Here is a 16,568-nt window from a genome sequence, read left to right on the forward strand (position 1 = left end):
GCAGAGGCAGGCAGATCTCTGTGAGTTCGAGGCCAAACTGGTCTACAGAGCTAGTTCCAGGACAGACAGAGCTGCATAGAGAAACCCTGTCTTGAAAAAGCAAGCCAAACCAAACCAAAACCAAACCAAAGCACTGTATGGCATGGGAACCTCATAGTGGGGACATTGTTTATATTTCATGGCCATTTAATAAAGGAGCCACCTCCTGATCACTAATAGCCTGACCTCCACAGCACCCTGAGGAGTGGGAGTGTGTGTGTGAGCCATCGTTCTACAGGGCAGCTGGCATGTTGTAGGTGTGCAACAGGGTTTGTTGAATGAATGTTGAGCAAGTCCCTAATTTATAGCTATTGAAACAGGAGCATAATCAAGTGATAAGTCCCAAGGCTGCTAGTCCTTAGCAGAGCCCCACCTTGAGCTCAGACTTCCTGAATACACATGTCATTGTCATGACTCCCCAGGGGACCGCCCTCTGGAGATTTCTCCCCTTCATCTCCAGAGTCTGCTTGCATGGTGAGTTTCTGCAGAACCCTTTGCATGGGTGGGGTGAGGCCGACTTCAGGTAAAGCAGGGCAGTTCACAGAGAGCTCCCTGCCTCCTTGGACAGTTGTCCCGGGAGTGCTGATGGGTGGACTAAGGACATTGATATTAGGTGTGGATATTAAGTGGCCCCTGTGAGCTGAAGACACCACTAGAGTTTGTTTCATTTCAGAATTCCACCCAAAAATGGAAAAAAGAAAAAGAATTCTATGTACTTTTCTGTACTCCTGAACTTACTATCAACAATTATACAGATTTAAAAAAAAAAGAAGAAGTAGCTAGGTGTGTTGGCACACGCTTTTAGTCCAAGTATTTAAGAGGCAGAAGCATGTGGATCTCTGTGAGTTTGAGACCAGCCTGACCTACAGAATGAGACCCTGTCTCTAAAACCAAAGCAACAGTAACAAAAGAGCTAAATGAAAACGAACTGAAGAACCCATCCTCTACTCACACCTTGTGACTCTTGATTTTTTTTTTTTCTCCTCTGGAGAGAGACTGCAGGCTGGGAGTGGAGTCAGCTCCAGGCAGCTTAGAAGGCTTTATCAGGGTAGCAAAGCCAGCTTCAGAGCAGAGGCAGCATAGCAAAGCCGAGCTCTAAGCCAGAAAAAACCCTGCAAAAGTCCCTTCCTGGCCTCCTGGGACTGGCAACGGAGGGACGGAATTACAAGGCATGTTCAGGGCTTAGGGTTGGATCTGAGCGGCACCTCCCTCTGTCAAGGTGGTGTTGGGGGAGAGTGGGTGCAACAGGAAAGGGTAGTTGGTCTGGTCGCAAGGGGAGATCTGGGAGCATGGATACCCATCTATTTTTAAAATCCATCCATTTTTTTAAAAAATTAATGTATATGGGTATGTATATATGTGTGCGCTGTGCCTGCGTTTGGTACCCAAAAAAGCTATAAGATGGTGCCAGATTCCTTGATCCTGGAGTTACATATAGTTGTGAGATGCCATATGGGTGCTGGGAATTGAACCCTGGTCCTCTGGAAGACCAGCCACTGCTGTTAACTGCTAAGCCATCTCTCCATCCCTGTGGAAGAAAAAAATCAAGGTTTGTGTATATGTGTATGTGTGCACGTGCGTGTGTCCATGCCATAGCTCATGTGTGGAGGGTGGAGGGAAACACACAAAAGTCAGTTCACTCCTTTTACTGTGTGGACAGAACTTGGGTTGTTAGGCTTGTCAACAAGGTCTGGGCACTAGAGAGATGGCTCCTCAGTTAAGAGCACTGGCTGCTCTTTCAGAGGACCCAGGTTCAATTCCCAGCACCCATGTGGCAGCTTACAACTGTCTGTAACTTCAGTTCCAGGGGATCTGGTACATTCAAACCAATGCACATAAAATAAAGTTAAATGAATTAATAAAAATATATAAAAAATAAAAAGGATTTTAACCTTTTTTTAAAGAAAAAAAATGGTCACCTAAAAAATGTGGCACCATTTGCTGTGCCCTCAACACCCACCTTCTTTTCTGGGTCACTCCAAGAATATGTGTAGAAAGCTTTAGAGAGGAAAAGGGAGGGGACCTGGGTTCCAAACCTGCTGGGCATATTCTATCCCCATATGTGCCTCTGATAACGTAGACCCTGGCAGGGCTGGTAGGAACTGGTAGACTGTCAGCTTGACTGGCCTGGGACATGCCTAGCAGACTGTAGAGCACATCTTTCGGGTGTTTATTGCATATCTCTGAGGGTGTCTGTGATGTTTCTCCAGAAACAGTCAGATCACGAGGGTTCCGACCAAAGGAATGGATTAGCAGGACGGCATTGTTGAGAGAAGGCAAAGGTAGGAGGTGGGGCCTAACCAGATGAATTAGGGCCCTGAGGGTGTGGCCTTGCAGTCTCTGCAGCCCTGGCCCAGTCCTGAACCCTTCCTCTCAGCTTCCGGCCTGCCATAGTGTCACACCTTGCCTCCCACAATAGGCCGAATCTTCTGAAACTGAGCCCAAGTAAATCTTTGCTCTTCTAAATTGTTTTCTCAGGTGTTTTGGTCACAGTGACTCAAAAGTGCCTAATACAGTAGTCTAGTGTTTCCCTTTTAACCACGCCTGGAGGAGTCGCCTCCTGGCCAGCGTGGGAGAGGACCCGCAGGTGGTGCTGAACCTAGCAAGAAGCCGCTCTTGCAGGCCCTCTCACTTCCTAACACCCTCTTAGCTGATCGCACACTGCACATACCTTCACAGGCTTTTGGTGCGGGGGACCGAAACCGTAGCTTTACACATGCTAGGCAAATGCCCGACCGCTGCATGTCCCAGCTCATGCCTCGCTGAGTTTTCATGTTGAGATTTAAAAATCCCCAGTTAAGAGGCTCTCAAACCAACCAACCAACCAACCAACCAACCAACCAACCAACCAACCAACAAAACCCCCCAACCAACCAACCAAACAATCCAAAAACCCTCTGCAGCTTGAGGGCTCTCCCTTCCGCTGTCTTGATCTTAGGGTAGTGTATCCTTTCCCGTGTAGCACGTTGCTCTTTAATCACTAGGTTATTTGTTTTCCTTCTTGCCGAGGCTTCTTGCAGCATAAACTCATATATGAGCGTATGGGCTATATAGTACGACGGAGGCTTGGGACAGAGTAGCTGGCTTCAAACTGCCCAGATGGCATCGACATTCAGTAGGATAAAGAATTCCAAAATGACAGCGTCTTCTACTCTTCTCCGGCCAGTAGCAGGGGTCTTGTCTGGCCTTGCCTGCCCACAGCTGGTGTGTCTAGGGTGCTTCGTGTGGATGTGTGCCTTGCTCCTCTCCTGGGAAGGCAGAATTAGCTTTGCTAATGGGAAAGGTTGATGGGAGCGACCTGGAGCCGCTAGGCATGCTGTTTGCTTTTGTTCTGATTATAGCCGTTGGGGTTGAATTTTGTCCCTTACAATGACCTACATCTCTTACCCCCAGTACCTCAGAATGTGGCCTTATTGGAAAACAGTCACTGCAGATGTAATTCGTTAGGGTGACAATCCTAATGAAATAGAGTGGGCTCTTAAGCAATAGGATTGGTATCACGAAGCCAGTAGACACCTACGCTCCAGGCGAGGATGGTGTGAAGGGAGAAGGCGAAGGACTAAGAACCAGACAGGTTCCCTGACAGCCAGCCATTCTGGAAGCTCACTATTGTTATCAGCTGTCACCTAGTCATAGGACAATGGAGGCAGAAGCTGGAGTCGTACATCTGCTGACCTCAGATTGCTGGTACCCCCAGAGTGGAAGAGGCCATCTGGATTCTCCCCATGGGGTTCCTGTCTGCGGGCAGCCCCTCTGACACCTTGGTTTTGGACTTCTATGGAAAACCTTTGCAATATGGCTCCGTTATTTTAAGACAGTTTGGGCTGCTTCACAAAATTTGTGACCAGTTACCATCCCCTAATGACTTAGGTGTTCTCTTAATTATTATGAAATATTAAAAAGGAGATGTGTCTCCTTAGACTTACTTTTTTGGTGCAGTAATTACAGAGTCTTATCAAGATATTTCATGTTTTTAATCATTAAATCGTTGCACGTTGATTCATATATGTGGCATACAACTGGAAGCAGAATAAGCATGTGAAGGATTAGCCAGCTTCTGCTCCTCAGAAACAGAAAGAGATCGCCAACAACCCCCACCCCCCAATCATTTCTGTTGTTGTTTGTTTTTGTGTTGGGGATTAAACTCTGGGTCATACTAGATACATGCTCTGCCGTTGAGCTACGCCTCCAGCATTCCCCTAACCTACTAACCTCTTAAATTTTTTTTGTGTGTGTGTGTGTGTGTGTGTGTGTGCGTGCGCACATGCATGCTCACTGAGGCTAGAGAAACTTATCAGGTATTCTCTATCACTCAGTATTATTTCTTTTGAGGCAGGGTCTCCCTGAACCTGGAGTTTGCAAGATTTGTTTTCTTGACTTTTTCCATCTCTTCCGGTTCTAATGCAGTGACTTCTTCCTTCCTCAGAGTTGGGGTTACAGGCATTGTATCAAGCATTCCTGGCTTGCTAAAAGTGTGCTGACATCTGAGCTCCACATCCCATGAGAGAATAGCAAGCACTCTTCACTGCTGAGTCATCTCTTGAAGCTCCTCCCCCACTCTTGGCTGAGTCATCTCTCTGGCCCCCCAACAGTTCTTTCCCTGGTTTGAATGCTTGTTTGGGAGACAGACTCTCACTGTGTCTGGCCTGGGGGCCTGCTGTATAGACCAGGCTGGCCTTGAACCCTCACAGGTGTCCTGTGCCTCAGCCTCTAAAGTGCCTGTGGGCCACCACTCCTAGTTCCCACAACCTTTTTGGTAGTAATGTGCCCGATGGGGCACACCTTGGCAGCTGGATCTCCGTGAGCTCAAGGCCAGCCTGGTCTACATAAAGAATTCAAGGTGAGCCAGGATTACATAGAGAGACCCTGTCTCACTAAAAACAAACCCCTACCCCTAGCAACAAAAAAGTAAGTCTGACAAGAACTGTTTGTTTCCTTGGACCTCTGTGGAGGGGGAGTGGGGGTTGTCTTCTTCTTGGGAACCAGGCTTAACTGTCTGGGTTACATAGAACTCAGAATCCTCCTTTCCCTGCAGAAATGGTGTCTATGGCTTCTGATCACCTTCCTCGTGTGCTGTCCCGGCCTCCCATTCTCCTGGGGGCAGGTTTCTAAAGCTAGTTCTCCTTGGGTGTCCTTGATCAAACCCAGGGTCTGCCAGCAGGGAAGCAGGTTGCTCTGCCTCCCTCCTCAGGGAGATTCAGGAATTTGGAGGACCAGCCTCGCTTCTGGTTATTGAATAACTGGCAGGGCATCAGATGTCAGGGCTGAGAAAACAGAAGGACCTACCTGTCGTACCGCATGACCTCATAGCCCGGGCGGTTCTCAGGGTGTCAGCTTGCACTGTTTGTCAGGGCCTCTTTCATCACAAGCGCAGCTTACATCATGCCGTATTAAACACCCGTCCTGCCCATTGTCACTCAGCTAACATCAGGGTTGGTGGCAGTTTAAGGTGCCAACTACGCCCTGGAGGGTGGGCAGGAAACTTGCTCCTTTTCAGACTAGAGAAGGGAAAATGGGAATGGAGAAAGAATGAACAGGTCCCTCCCTGGATCTCCAGCCCAAGCCTTCCCTGGGGAGATCAAACCCTCTGTCTGTCCCTGTCCCCTCAAGCTCTTACCAGGCCACCCGCAGACAGGGATTGTGCTGCACTCACGATGGCTATGGACAATATCTCTGGTCCTTAGCCCATGCGTGCCCAGAGACACTTTCCATCCTGGGCCATGAACCCCAAGGCAAAGATACCAGATTTGCACGAAGGAGACTAGAAGGCATCTTGGTTAGCCAATCACTATGTTCTCCAGTTAGAACTGGATGGACTGGGGAGGATGAAAGGGAAGCAAGGATGCACGTCTCTTCATGGACATCCTCAGTGCTTTGCTCATTCGGCCTTGCCCTCAGAAGACATTGTTTAACTGCTGCTCTGGACCACACATCTGATCCCCACATCCTGGGGATGGGAAAAGAGGCATCCATAGAAGTTGACTTGTGCACAAGGAGAAATCTGTCCCGAAGGCCACGAGAGGAGAGTCAAGGTAAGAAGAAAAATCAGTTTGCAGCCTGGGAAGCAGATGGGGGTGGGGGGCAGGAAAGCCATTTGCAAAGAACCAGCTTAGGTGCTTTACATTAGAATACCTGGGCAAAATGACCAGGCCAGCCAGAGAGTGGGTAGCAGGTTTGCACAGTCCTACAGCCCAGAACAATGTCACAGCAGGGTCACTGTCTGCTGCTGAGCCCTCCTACCCGCCTTCAGATTATGTCGCAGTGTGGTGTACTTTGAGTGTTTCAGAATCAAGAGAGAAGCCTGATGTCTCTTTATTTAAGGATATTAATCCCATGAAGTCCTCTCTAGCCTCATCTCAACCTAATCCCTCGCTCCTCACCAACACACACACACACACACACACACACACGCACGCACGCACGCACGCGCGCGCGCGCGTGCGCGCACGCAACCTGTCTCCAATTCCATCACACTTGGAATTAGGATGCCAACCTAAGATCTGGGGGAAATGTAGTTCAGTCAGATGCAGGAAGTTTGTTCCAATTGTGACTTTGAACGTCTTCCCTAAACCTACTGAATGGTCTGCAGAATCTGCTTTTGGGTGGTTAGCTATGCTCAAGTGGGAGAAGGTTCTCGATAGGATGCTGTAGATTGCTGTATTGCAATAGCTGTTTCTAGTGAGAGTGGAAGCCAGATCCAATGCCACACGTGTGAGCATGGAGGTTGGCTCCATGGAGAGGCTCAGCGCTCCACATGTTCGTGACATCACTAAGACACGAGACCTTGACTGATGTAGAGCTGAATTTAAGGTGGTCGGTGATATGTTTTTGCAGAATGCATGGGAAGAGCCCTACATCAAATGTCTAAATCTATTTTAAGACTCTAGGAGCTCTCTCCTTTGAAAACAATTAAAAACGGTATTGTTTTTTATGAGGTGTTATGTGTGTTGGGCACGCGCCCTCCTACTGTACTCTACCTCTAGCAAATCTTCTTGCTTGTTTTTAAGTAATCATCTCATATAAAGAGATCTAAAGGCCGGGTGATGGCACACGCCTTTAATCCCAGCACTCTGGAGGCAGAGGCAGGCAGATCTCTGAGTTCAAGACCAGCCTGGTCTACAAAGTGAGTTTCAGGACAGCCATGGCTACGAAGAAAAAAACCTGTCTTGAAAATATATATATATGTATGTATGTATGTATATATATATATATATATATATATATATATATATATATATATAGAGAGAGAGAGAGAGAGAGAGAGAGAGAGAAAGACACACATGCTAGGCAGATAATTCACTCGGTAATGTCCTACCTCACAAATATTAGGACCCGAGTCCAGCCCTGAGCATGGATATAAAGAGCTGGGCACTTTAAGTCTCAGGACCAAGAAGACTGAGACAGGCAGATTCTTGGAGCTCACTGTCCAGCTAGTCTAGCTGAACTGATGGAACCCAGACTCTGTCAGGGACCCTGTCCCAAAACCAAACAAACAAATCAACCAACCAACCAACCAATAAGGTGAATGGGTCCTGAGGAATGACGCCAAAGGCTAATCTCTGGTCTCCAACATCCATGTGCATCTCCACACATATGAACATGCACACCCCCTCTAAAACGTAAGTGCAATTCTAAAGAGATTACTGGGGTGCATTGTTTAGTAAAGTGACTGTTGGGAAAACCCATTGGTTTCCATCAATTGTTAGCTCTCAGTAAAAAGGCAGGAAAGCTGGGGAGATATGGTAGTGCACTACCAGACATGGTACCACGTGTCTGTAATCCAGTACAGAGAACCTTGAGTTTAAGGCCAGCCTGGGCACATAGGAAAACCGTGTCTCATAAACCTAAGGACCGGGGATGGAGGTTAATGGTAGGACACTTACCTAGTCAGTTCAAAGGCCCTGGTTCAACCCCCCCTCCCCGTCCCCAGCTGCACTGTAGGAGAAAAGAGAGAGAAGGAGAAAAAGGGAAGAGAGAGAACAATGAAAGCAAAATCACCCCCCACACCAGGCAGAGCATGTGGTTAGATTAGTTGTAATTAGAGTTGGAAGAGATGAAATTTGGGGTTCCCTTGCCAGCCATTCAATGCTCTGACGGTTCCTGGGGATTATTTGAGTGAATAAGACAGGCACGGCCCCTTCCTGCTCCATGGCATTCATGCTCTCTAAGGGAAAGGATTCATGTGAGTGACAGATTGCAGGGAAGTTTGGTGCTAATACTCTCCTGGTGCCTTTGTGTCCTTAGGGACCGCACCTAGCCTAGGCTGGATGGCTGGGTACTGAGACAGCTGTGCTGCCTTCATTGGCAAACGTGCAGAAGCGTCAGATTGATCGGGTGTGCTTAGACTGCGCTAACCTTCGAAGGGAGATCTAAACCAAAGGGAAAAAGCAGAACCTCATCCAGAGTCAAGTGAGAGAGCCAATGAACAACTTGCAAACTGGCTGGTATAATGATTCAAATGGTAGTTGTCCAAGGCCACAGGGGAATGTGGAGGCAGGGACAGTGACACGGGAAGAGATATTGCTGCCATGTGAAGGAGCAGGAACTCAGTGGACCCATAGAAGCCATCAAGGAACCGGGTTCAGGCTGAATCTTGAAGTATGCGTGGCCTATCCTCCCAGGATTTCTCAGGTCTAAAGTTCAGTTCTGTTTGATCATCCAAACCAGCTAGACAGATCATCATGTCACCCAATCAAACCAGCTAGACAGATCATCACATCACCCAGTCACCCATTGTTCCCTGGTGGGTGACAAGCTGTGGTCACGACTGTAAACAGAAGTAAAGCGTCTGTCTGTCCACCAGGTGTGGTGGCAGACGCCTTTAATCCCAGCAGGGGCAGGCGAATCTCTGCAAGTTCCAGGACCGCCAGAGTAACACAGCAAGACCCTGTCTAAAAAAACAAGCAGACAAACAAATGAGTGTGAACCTCCTCCAGAGAGTTCACACCTGAACCCGAAACATCCGGTCACTTCCAAAGCCTTGCCTTCCCGCTGATCACAGTGTGCAGGGAGACATGAGTGTCTGGGCCGGTGGCCAGGTGGCATCCGAATAGAATGCTATCACTATTGTCCTCCAGGTTGGGGCATGAAGCACGAGGCTTTCCAGGCAATGATTTTATATATATATATAGTCCTCTGAAACTAACACATGTTATTTTCAAAAAAAATTAGAGGAAGACTGGCAAGTAGAATGTAAAGATACAGGAGGGTCAGCAAGCTAGCTCAGACAGTTGGAGTTTGTGTGTGTGTGTGTGTATTGTGAATTTTTCCCTAAGGGACACATTGGTTTTTATTTTCATAGTATAACAGCGCACACATTCAATTGTAAATTATTTGCCATTATTTCTTACTTTGAACACATTTTAGACAAAGAATTAAGACTGTCTTTATATCTGATTGATTCACAAGAAAGCGTAGGTCCTCGACTGTGTGTTGGGGCCAAATCCAAGACCTCCCACATGCTAAGTCCTAACTCACTCCTGATCCACGTCTGTACCAGAAAGCCGTCATCCTGCACAGCACCAGCCCCATCCTTACACTGGACGGCACAGAACTGTGTCTGCAGTTTTTCACTATAAGCTGTTGCAGAAATGTATGTACAGAAATTCTGCACCGGATTTTAAACTGTCACTGGTTCTGTAAGCTGGGACAGGGTTCTCTTTCATTTCAGCCACATCTGCACTTAGCGTCAGAGGCACATACATGTCTTACCTTAGCTTGTGAAGTGAGGGGCTCCATAGCCACTGTTCTTCATATGATGACTGAGCAAAGGCTGAGTTTGCTTACGTATGAGCCTGTTCTATTGCATTGCAAACTTCCAAAACAACAGGGCCCCCCTTCTAACTGCTGAGTTGGGGAGTAAAGTGTCCCTCAACCCCCTCTGAGATGTGAGTCTCCCTGTTCAAACCACGGCACACAGAGTTAGAGTCCTGATTCTAGAAGCCTTGGCACGTAGCAGCAGCAAGTGACCATTCTGCTTGATGGTGAAGGTGGGGGACAATGAGGAGTGACTCCTGAGCAGGTGTCTTATTACAGGAATCCAGTAAGGAGCAGACAGGAAGGAACTGTGCCACTCCGATGAGAATAGAGGAGCCAGAGGCGGTGACTACATCCCACAGCGCCTTAGTCAGCAGTGTCTTCTGGCATCTTCTGGTAAGTGCAGTCCACTCTCAAGGGGAGAGCCCTGAGAGCCATTCACTCCAGTCTTCTTCTGGGATGAGCTAGGGTTCTCAAGTGTCCTTCCTATAGATCTGTGAAGGCCTTTCTGGGCATCTGGAACCATAGTTGTGTGTGTGTGTGTGTCACTGTGCCCGACTCTCTATCTTTAGCAGGTTAGTTGATCTGAGATTTAGCCCGTGTTAGCTTCAGCATGTCTGCCCTACCTGAAATGCAGGGCACTTCCCTGGCTCTCTCTGTAAGCAGAACTGTGGTCATAACAATGAACGAATGTCACTTAGAACGAGTTGGAGCAGGTGTCAGCTTGACTTTTTATCATATTGGATGGCTACTTCCTGAGAGCAAACTCTGTACTGGTGATGGCCAGAGAGACTACGGAGGAGAACAAGAGAGTTCAAAGCAGAATTACCTGTTAAGGCACTGGTAGGCTGTGGGCATACGAGGGGCTGAGAGTGAGGGTTGTGAGTGATGGGGCAAGGGCAGGAAGCTAGACAGGAACCCAAAGACCGCGCAGGAGGATGAGGTGTGGCCCAGCTGCTGCAGGGAGTGCCCCACTCTGAGGTTGACTTTCTCCTGTGATCTAGGGTGTCCTTGAGACTCTCAGACCTCACTCAGCTCTTGCAGAACCAGGCCACAGAGGACCATTTTGCTATTCCGTGAGCATGGCCTTTTGACCAGGTGGCTTCAGAGAATGAGCCTGTCTGCTCCTCTCCACCCTCTGATGGGCTCCCCTGGGACAGCGATGGAGAGCCCCTCCCTCTTTGAGGAAGTCAGTGCTATGAGGTGCAACAGGACACCTGGGGCCCGGTGACAGTGACTCACTCTGTGCCCTCTGGGTAAGTTATTTCGTCTCCTTGGTTCCTTCCTCTTTCAGAACTGGAACAGACTCATTGTAGCTATAAAGGTTCGCTGGAGATCACTGCAGAACTTCAGCATGCGTGTGCATATGTGTGTGTATGTGCGTGCATGTGTGTGCGTGTATGTGTGTGTGTTAGGGGTGCCAAGGCAGCAGGGAAGCCGTCCTTCCCTCCCCCCATCTCCACACGTGTGTGTCTCTCATTACTGTCAGGAGGCGTTAAGATGGCCCCATGGAGATGAGAACAAACCCCTTAATTAGGCACTGTTCCCACATCCTACGAGGGACCAGCCTGGGCCTGGCTGCTCTGGCATTGTGGGGAGCCTAGCCCATGGGGGCAAGAGGGGGCAGGAGGGCACAGGAGGGCACAGGAGGGCGCAGAAGGGGGAGGCTGCAGCCAGGGCATCTGAAGGACTCAGCAGGTTTACACTTCGCTGACCTGATGGATGAATGGGGCCCTGTCCACCCACAGGGGGCCTGGAATCTTCAATTACGGCAATTACATCAACAGGTCGGAAGGGCAGCAGTTTCCACTGAAGAGGTGCAGGGCTTTAAAGAAAAATCCGAAAGCCACTGTTTTCCCTGCTTTCTTTGAAAGGGACTAGGCCGATCAAAGAAGACCCCATCTCCAGTCTAATTGGACCATAGGTAGAAAAGAAAGACGTGGCTGGGTTTTGTGTGAGAGCTGGCCGGCACGCGCTCACCCACCTCTGGCTCCTGTCCCATTTGGGTTTTGTGTTTAGAGACCCCGACAGCACAATGCTTTGAACTCACCTTTTAGAGGATAAGACATGGTGCCGCCGTCGCCTCTGAGTCTCCCGGCATGCTGGGCAGTGGTGCAATCAAGAAGGGTGGATTCCTTGGAAAAGCCACTAGCGTCTCTGTGAACATTTTAAGGGTGGATTCCTTGGAAAAGCCACTAGCGTCTCTGTGAACATTTTTCCCCTCACAGTAAAAGCAGCTCACTGCTGTCTACCTGTCCAAAGGGCCCGGTTGCAAACACATACCTCCCACCTAACTGGGCATTTTCTTTTCCTCAGCCACCTGTTAAGTAGTTAAGACCAAGTAAGGCTCTTACACCAGCAACAAACGATTGTTGCCGGAGAATTTGCTAGAAATGTAGATCTTGGACCTAATTCCAGATAAACAGAAATCTGCATTTTATTTACTAAGCTTCCCAGGAAATTTGTGGACACATTAAGACCTAGGGAGTGATTTTTCTAGGCTGAAACTTGACACAATGGACAGAAGCGAGCAAGGGGCAGGGAACCTGGTGCCCATTTGTTTCCCTCAGAAAACGAGGATTTATTCTTTCCTCTGTGAGGCCCGGAAGGAGCAGTTTATCATTGCGAAGGTATTTCATCCGGTCGCTGAGTAATGCAATCGGTGGACATGTGCTGAACAGCACTGTCGGGGAGGTTTGGGGCTCTTGCAATATTTTCCCTATTTAGGAGCAATCTGAAGTAGTCTAAAGGACTAAAAGAGCTAACCTTCCATAAAGCATGGTAAGTTCCGTCAAATGTCTGTGCTTAAAATAGTGGGTGACAAAGGGCGAAGCGGCCGAGCAGAAGGGGTCACCCATGTTAACGGGGCATTATGCTTCCAGCATGTCTAGCTCATTGGCGTCTAGCATCCCCAGGGATTTATCCCTGCCTTTCTCCCCTATCATCACCTCCGTGTGTCCACAGAAACAGTGGGATGTGTGTGGCTGCAGTCATGGGACAGGGGACAGAAATGGAGACGACATGGAGGACCCAGAAAATGTCTCCCATCAGAGGCAGCTTACACCCTGGATCAGCCAAGAGTGTGGGGGCCATCTCTCCTGGAGAGCTAACGTGACGTGGAGTGGTTGGTCACAGCTGGCGAGACAGGGAGTGGGGGCATCCATGCTGTTGCGTGAAGATGCAGAGTCACTTCCTGGTATGTGTGCCAGGACAACATGGCTAGAGACCCAGTACTGCAAAGCGTGAGTTTGACCAGAGGGCGAGCTCTCAGTGGCTTCCCCAGGCCACCAGAGGTTTTGGTCCCTTGTGGACTATCTGTCATAGTAAAGGTAAGGACTGAGGGACCAGGGTTTCTTGGTAGGTGAGACCAGCAGTGTGCTGTATTTCCAGGTTCCTCCTGCTTGGCTCTCAGTGATTAAGCTAAAGGCAAGGACTTTGTTTTGCTTGTATTGGATAGCACCCTTGGGTGCTGAGTTAAAACTTAACCAAGCTTGCAAATAAGGGTTATCTGTTGGTCTCTGGCATGGCCACAGGGGCAAAGGCTTTCTGCACCATTGCTCTCAGTGTGGACACTCACTCTCTTTGGGAGCACAGCGCGGTGATACCCTGTCACTGGTCCTTGTCAGTGTAGAGCGGTATAGGTGGACAGTGTTTAGGGGACCCAGGGCATTGCTGCTCTAGGTGGATTGTTACTGTGGATGTGACTAGCAATGTGGTACCCTAGACGGAGCGTGAGATTAGGGACCAGGCCTGACTGGCTCCCAATGTGGGTGTCTCATCAGACAGCGTGGTACTTGGGAAAGCACTTCATCGCCTGCACCCCACTTTCCCACCCCACTTGGAGTGGTCTGCCCTCGCCACACCATGAGGACTGAAGGAGAGTACAGTCCCACAGATGTTGGCTACCAAAGACTCTTACTGTGATCCAGCCTCCCGGGAGCCTAGGGCTTGAGAATCAACTGCCTTCTGATGTAGGTGGGTCTCCTGCCTTCAGTTCATGAAGCCTTATCAACATCAGAGCTGATGTTGGAAGGTCCCACCCTGCAGAACCATGGCCACATATCTCTCCTTAGAAACATGTATGTGCACATGTGTGTGCATGCATATATATACATTTATATATTCAATTACTAAGTGCTTATTGTGCTTACACACTCCAGTTTCAGGAGATACAACCCCTTTTTCTGGCATCTGAAGGCACCAAGCACACACACACACACACACACACACACACACACACACACACACACGGTGCACAGTCAGGCACAGAGGCAAAAACACCCATACATATAAAATAAAAATGAATAAATCTATTAGATTTACATAGCTGTTTTGAGAGCCCTGTATGTGGGACATCTTGTTTTAGTCAGGATGGGTTAGGTAATGCTATGGCAACACCGGAGGCAACAGATACCCATATCTCACAGCCTTGCTCTTTAGTAAACAATCTGCAGCTGGCTGTGAGTCTGGCCTGTGCCCAGCACCTCAGCATGGTACACAGAAACCACTGTAGCCAGGGGAGAGAGGGTGGAGAGTCCTGCATCTGCCGGGAAATGATACTGATTGCCGTCTGTGCTCCACCAGACAGAGGATGTCAGGTTGCCATACCTAACTTCAAGCAGACAAGGAGTAGCAGTCTCCTCCGGGCTCTTAGGAAATAAAATCTGGAAATACTGTGAGCCTTGCGATGGCTACCACACTGGACCTGCAGTCCTTATGCCAAACCCCAGATGCATCTTCACCCTGAGCTTACACAGGAAGAAATGGAGGATTAGTGGGTCCTGCACATTCCCACGGCTTATAAAAGGGAGGTGTGGGATTTAAATTAGAATGTCTGATAGCAAAGTGTTTGCTGTTTGCTGTCACCTATGAGCCTTTGTCAACACATGACTGTATTTCATGATAAAAAAAAATTGCAGTCGGACTGGAGAGATGGCTCAGTGGTTGAGAACACTGGCTGCTCTTCCAGAGGACCCAGGTTCAATTCCCAGCACCCACATGGCAGCTCACAACTGTTTGCCACTAGAGTTCCAGGGGATCTGACACCTTCACACAGGCAAGACACTAGTAAACATAAAAGAAGATTAAATAAATTTTAAAAAATAAAGAACACTGCTGGTAAGGTAGTAGCAGATGGATGGCCGACATGCTGTAGAGTGTGCCTGGAGGGACTTCATTCTGTGAAGGACAGCCCTGCTGGCAAAGGTGACTCCCAACTCTAGATCTTGACCAGGTCAGATTCAGACACTGAGAGATGTTTATTCTATCGGTTGTTTTCCCCATCAGGGTGTTACATGTTCGAGGACCATCTCTGAAGTTTATTTACTCCACACACTTGGCTTACTGGAGGGATGGGGGCTCCCAGGAAAGTTGTTTTGAACTGGGCTTGACCAAGGAACTTTTCTGGAATGGGCCCTAGGGAGGGAGAAACCAGATACAGGGGCCAAGTAGGAACTGGGTTTGATTACCCAGTGCATCCTCCCTCTCTTTCTCCCTGCTCTTCCTCCAGTTTTCCTTCCCTCCCTTTTCCTCTCAGCCTTGCTGTCTGCTTAGGCTAGTGCTGTGTGTGTGTGTGTGTGTGTGTGTGTGTGTGTGTGTGTGTGTATGTGTGTGTGTTTGTGTGTATGTAGGGGCGTGCTTGGGAGGGAGATAGGAAAAGTTTGGCTCCCTGAGGTCTCATAGGACCCAAGGTCCAGTGTTTGTCTAGAAATTCAAGAAGAAACCTCCAGGGTGAGGCAGTGACCCCATGGAGAAGTGTGCGTAACTGGAGGAAAAGAAAATAAACCTGCCACCCAGTGCACAGCCTGTAGGTCATGGGGGAGTGCCAGCCTGCCGCTCAGGACTGATGAGTCAGGAGCAGACTATTTCGCCAGCATGCCTCAGCCTGGACGCTGCTGCCCCTCGCTGGCCCCTCGCACCTGGCCTTGCCCACAGCTGGGTTCCAGCCGCCCCCCCCCCCCTGTGCCCCTTCCTCCCAGGAGCCAGGTTTGGGAAGGCAGCTGAAACAGAAGACAGTGTTTGGGTGGGTTTTATTCTCCTCCTCTTCGAGATCCCCCAACTCTGACTCAGGGAGAATTTGAGGGTCAGAGATGGACTAGTACCTCAGGGGTGGTTTGGATACACTGAGGGGTAAGAGGAGCCGGGGGCCACCTTTGTACAGCACTCAGTGTGACACTTTCAGAGTTCATCAGCTGCCAACAGGGCCTGACCGAAAAGTCTCTACTGGAGAAGCCATTCTGTGCGCCTTTCTGGGATTCCACTATTTAATTCCCCCTCACCTCTCCACACTGCCTCTCATCCATACGCTGGAAGATAACGGTTCACTTCAGGAGGCTTCTAGACCAGCTGTTGCCAAGCACGGTGGCTCATCATACAGGAAGCTTTTAAAAACTCGTCCTCTCTGGACAGTGGCAGCTCACATCTTTAATCCCAGCAAGCAGGAGGCAGAGGCAGACGGATTTCTGAGTTTGAAGCCAGCCTTTTCTACAGTGAGGGTTCCAGAACATCCAGGGTTATACACAGAGAAACCCTGTCTCAAACAAAACAAAATAAAAAAAAAAAATAACAAACAAAAAACCAAGCCAAACCAAACAAACACGTTCTGTCTGAACTGAGGTTCAGCTGGTGGAGTGACTGCAGAGTATGCGTTCGGTATGGGGGCACACACGTGTAATTCCAGCCATGCACGACTGAGTTCAGGCAGGCCTATGTTCACAGATGTGAGGGGGGGGAGAGAGAGAGAGAGAGAGAGGAGAGGGGAGAGAGAGAGAGAG

General features: G+C 49.0%; 1 protein-coding gene and 1 long non-coding RNA gene across 4 annotated transcripts in view; one reads left to right on the forward strand and one right to left on the reverse strand.

Annotated features, from left to right (window-relative positions):
* Positions 1–16,568, reverse strand: part of Opa1 (OPA1 mitochondrial dynamin like GTPase) — a 576,400-nt gene that overhangs the window by 115,349 nt on the left and 444,483 nt on the right. The window lies entirely within an intron of this gene.
* LOC126512269 (uncharacterized) overlaps positions 5,476–16,568 on the forward strand; it is a 14,521-nt gene continuing 3,428 nt past the window's right edge. Inside the window, exons 1-3 of one of the 2 annotated variants that reach the window (XR_007594978.1) lie at positions 5,476–6,071; positions 10,075–10,191; positions 10,800–11,051. This is a non-coding gene — a long non-coding RNA (uncharacterized lncRNA). The remainder of the gene's footprint in view (positions 6,072–10,074; positions 10,192–10,799; positions 11,052–16,568) is intronic. The other variant, XR_007594979.1, reaches the window with a different exon arrangement.

This window comes from Alexandromys fortis, unplaced genomic scaffold (assembly GCF_014885135.2).
Source record: "Alexandromys fortis isolate MF-2015 unplaced genomic scaffold, M_Fortis_MF-2015_v1.1 scaffold_100_1_3062724, whole genome shotgun sequence".
Classification (NCBI taxonomy): Eukaryota; Metazoa; Chordata; class Mammalia; order Rodentia; family Cricetidae; genus Alexandromys; species Alexandromys fortis.